Below are 5,118 nucleotides of genomic sequence, written 5' to 3'. Positions count from 1 at the left end.
TTGGTTAGTAACGCTCGTATGTTTTCCCGTTTATATGACAACATGATATCCTTCACACGATATTGTTGTGCCTGTGCTATTCTGAATTACGGTGCAAAGTTCCTTTGGACATGCATTCGGTGACTACAGACATATTGAAATACATGTATTCGCAGTTGCGAATGTGGACAACCGTCAGCTATAGAATGAAATGATGACAATGAATATTTGTGCCGGACCGGGATACGAACCCGGATTTCCCGCTTATCGCGAGCTGTCGCCTTACCATTTTTTTTCATTTTTTGTTTTATTTTTTATAGAAAATCCCCGACCCAGCCGGGAATCGAACCCGGGCCCCTGAGGACGGTGGTCCATCACGCTGACCGTTTTTTTTTTTTTTTGCAAATCCCTGACCCAGCCGGGAATCGAACCCGGGTCCGTAGGCCATTTGGCTATATCGTATCGTATTTGTCCGCCAACACCAGGCAAGCGACATTCAAGTAAAATTTCTCACCTGTAGAGGATTTTACATAATGGATGTACGGGTTCATGTTGTGCACGCATGGTTGACGACATGTAGATGTTTGGGTCCGGGCTTGAGTCGTGCACGGATAGCCAAATGGTACAGACGGTTACGTACTCTCTGTAATAAAAATCTGGATGAACTTCAACGAGTGTTATGAGACATCCGCCCCGAACAAATGCAACGAACAATACCGAACAAAATGAGATTTATAAAACAAACAAAAAAATGGTAAGGATGGTAAGGCGAATGCTCGCGATAAGCCCCAAATCCGGGATCGAGTCCTGGGCGGGCACAAATTTTCACTGTCGTCAATCCACTCTACAGCTGATGGTCCATATTCGCAACTGCGAATATATTTAGTGTAATATCTTTCAGGTGCGTCTACTTCACTAGGTCATGATGAGAAACCTCAAATGAATCTTCCTAAGCGAAGCAACGTTCACTCTGAAATACGTTTCGGAAATAAAAACCTGAGAAACCGAGATGCAGACAAGTAGACGGACTTTTATTCATAAGAAGTATAATTAAATATCGTCAGTTAAGAAAAAAAAGTTGGTTTGCAAACCTCTAGTAGTTCACAAGTAAATTATTTCTACCGCTGCATGGGATGCGAGAAGCGGCGTGCAGTTTCTCTGCACTTGCTTCATGCGACTCTAAGCGTGGTCTTTACATTAGTCAGTTTGCGAGACAACAGCGCAATTTCTCAACCACGCGTCCATGCAGTGTCTGGCTGGCACATTTCTTGTGCCCTGCTGGAAGCGTAATCTCCGTGCCGGTGATACATCTTGTTTTTGTCGCTTGCAGCTTTGCTGCAGCGGCTAGCCGTACTACTTCCTGGACTAATCGCGGTACTCGTCTTTACATAACATCAGCGTTTCTCAGTGCTAAGGCGAAGCAATATATACATGGAGCAAATTTTTCTTTTTCTGTTCCGTCAGTCAAAAAATGTTCAGTTTGTCATCTGGTTGGGTCAAGAGCTACTGACGAGATGTTAATTTCTAACCTTTCTTCTGGATTACGGCAACAGTGAAGAGCTCGCCCGCCTTTGAATTAATATTACTGACTAGTCAACGACCTGATGCCACGTTTCGTACGGGCTCGCCAGCCTAAAGCCGTCGGCACACGAGACGAGGCAGCTAACATCGACGTGCATTCAGACGGAACATCCACGTCACGACACACAGTGCAGCTAGCACAAGGCACGAGCTGGTTGAAGAAATTTTGCACTCTGAGCGATATACAACGGTGGTTGACGGCTTTATTTGGCTCGCAACCCATACAGTTTGTTCACAAACATGGACGTACGTAAAATTCCTACGTTGGCAATTAAAACGGAAATTTCCTTTCCTAACCGTATGCTAGTCATGTTTTTCTGTCTTTAGTATAGATCAATAACAAATTTAATACCCATGAATGTGAAGTAACACAGAAATGACAGATATATATCCACTGAGGAAAGACATCAGCTTACAAAAATTCACCAAATCAAACAAACTCACTCCTGACAGAGGAGGAACTTACATACATCTACATCTACATCTACATTTATACTCCGCAAGCCACCCAACGGTGTGTGGCGGAGGGCACTTTACGTGCCACTGTCATTACCTCCCTTTCCTGTTCCAGTCGCGTATGGTTCGCGGGAAGAACGACTGTCTGAAAGCCTCCGTGCGCGCTCTAATCTCTCTAATTTTACATTCGTGATCTCCTCGGGAGGTATAAGTAGGGGGAAGCAATATATTCGATACCTCATCCAGAAACGCACCCTCTCGAACCTGGCGAGCAAGCTACACCGCGATGCAGAGCGCCTCTCTTGCAGAGTCTGCCACTTGAGTTTATTAAACATCTCCGTAACACTATCACGGTTACCAAATAACCCTGTGACGAAACGCGCCGCTCTTCTTAGGATCTTCTCTATCTCCTCCGTCAGACCGATCTGGTACGGATCCCACACTGATGAGCAATGCTCAAGTATAGGTCGAACGAGTGTTTTGTAAGCCACCTCCTTTGTTGATGGACTACATTTTCTAAGCACTCTCCCAATGAATCTCAACCTGGTACCCGCCTTACGAACAATTAATTTTATGTGATCATTCCATAGCATCAAATATTGCAGAAAATATTTCTATAAATTTCATACGAAACTCCCACAGCCTTTTAGAAAACGCGAGGATATACACACATCAAAACAAGTTTTGCATCACCCCGGTTCCCAGAACTCGTGGAGATAGACGTTCACTGTGGATATTGCATCACAGACACAGTCCCTTTGACTGTTCAGAGATGTCACTAATCCCGCCCAAAGATGTAAAGAACCATGCATGAGCAGCACCTATTAGACGGAGGGGATCCGACAGCCGATCGGTTCGAGTCGTTCCACCAGGAAGAAGGTACACGGCTCGTGTTGTCTGTAATTCAACCATGCCTAGACGGTCAATACCGCGGTTCGATCGCGTCCGCATTGTTACATCGTGCCAGGAAGGGCTCTCAACAAGAGAAGCGTCCAGGCGTCTCGGAGTGAACAAAAGCGATGTTGTTCGGACATGGAGGAGATACAGAGGGACAGGAACTATCGATGACATACCTCGCTCAGGCCGCTCAAAGGCTACTGACCGCTACCTACGGATTATGGCTCGGAGGAACTCTGACAGCAACGCCACCATTTTGAATAGTGCTTTTCGTGCAGCCACAGGACGTCATGTTACGATTCAAACTGTGAGCAATAGGCTGCATGATGCGTAACTTCACTCCCGATGTCCATGGCGATGTCCATCTTTGCAACCACGACACCATGCAGCGCGGTACAGATGGGCCCAACAACACGCCGAATGGACCGCTCAGGATTGGCATCACGTTCTCTTCACCCATAAGTTTCGCATATGCCTTCAACCAGACCTTCGTCGGAGACGTGTTTGGAGGCAACTCGGTCAGGCTGAACGCCTTAGTCACACTGTCCAGCGAGTGCAGCAAGGTGGAGGTTCCCTAATGTTTTGGGCTGGTATTATGTGGGGCCGACGTACGCAGCTGGTGGTCATGGAAGGCGCCGTAACGGCTGCACGATACGTGAATGCCATCCGCCGACCGATGGTGCAACCATATCGGCAGCATATTGGCGAGACATTCGTCTTCATGGACAGACACTGCACACCAAACCCCAAACTTCTGATCATGAATGGTGCTTCGGGGAAGTTATGCGAATTCTCCTGTGGCCAGAATGTGTGATTCTGTGAGTTGACATAACCACTCACGTGGAACCAGGCTTCATCAGACATAAAGGACAGATCCATGTCCACGTCATTCATTGTTTTCTCTGTGAACAGCCACTCACGAAACTGGAGGCGCTGAGGAGCATCTGCTGGTTTTAATGGGTGAACAAGACGGATGCACGGGCAGGTCCAGGTGGAGTATTCGTCCCCATGATCGACGTGCTATGACAGTCTCTTGCCACAGGCATTAAGCTGACATGGTGTGACTCTGAAGCATGTTTCTGGTAAACTGCAGCCTCATCTTCTGGTGTGCGGGCAGGTTTCGGAATATTTTTTTACTTGTTCAAAAAAGATACTGTCTGACGCTATTTTCGGACTAAGCGTTGCAGGATACTCTTTTCTGGCACTTTGACACCATTAAAATTCTCAGCAAACAACTGACCACGCCGTTTCCACGACTTTGTCGCCACATAACTTTGCACAGTGAACACCCGCTGCTCTACTGTGAGTACCATCGTCCCATTTGGACTGCTCCACTCACATTGACACAGCCCACACTACGCTCTGAACCGTCGTCGATCACGTGGCGGAAGTACACGTGATGTGCGACTCACGGAATGTGGTAATATGCATACATTCATGTCCAATCGTATCCACTCGAATGAGTCATTTTTATTTGCCCCACACTGTATTATATAACCGTGGTTACTGCTCGTGACTTTTAACAGTTAGCCCACTCTCCTACTATAGAGTCGCCCACTGTTTGTAGATATAAATATCGGCAAGCTGCCTTAGTGTCGTTGGTGCGATACACAGGCCATACAGGGTGTTTCTCCCATGGGTCGTCAGGCGTGTTTACTCTGGTGTTTCGGCAGATATTTGAAATTTCGTTTTTGCAATGTGCAGTTCGACTCAGCCCAAATAAATAATGCACAGTAAGACTTTCATGAGACGCCTAGTACTGACACAAGCCGTCGGTTTGCTTACCGCTACGAGCAAAATTATTTCTAAACCGGAATCTTACGTGCACATTCGATTGAGTGGTTCCAAATTAGTCTAGTGCGATATTTATTTTATCGATATGTAGGTACAGTAAAACACGATGAGTAAACAGCAGTCCAGTAGCGAAATCTCCGCCAAGGCCCACGCCGTTTGCTACCGCCAGGCAGCAGGCCAGCTCAGTAACTGCTGCTGGAGTACGGGTTTTTCCTCGTGTTTTACTGTCCCTTTTAATACATATTGATAAAACATGTATCGCGCTGGACTAATCTGGGGAGCTCAGACGAATGGACGCGTAAAATTCCGCTTCAAAAGTAATTTGTAACAGGAAACAAACTGACGCTTTCTGTCGGCACTAGGCGTCACATGAAAGTCTTGCTGAGCAATATTTGTTTGGGTTGACTTCAG

Source organism: Schistocerca serialis, chromosome 3 (assembly GCF_023864345.2).
Source record: "Schistocerca serialis cubense isolate TAMUIC-IGC-003099 chromosome 3, iqSchSeri2.2, whole genome shotgun sequence".
Lineage (NCBI taxonomy): Eukaryota > Metazoa > Arthropoda > Insecta > Orthoptera > Acrididae > Schistocerca > Schistocerca serialis.
Note: the sequence above shows the minus strand (reverse complement) of the source record.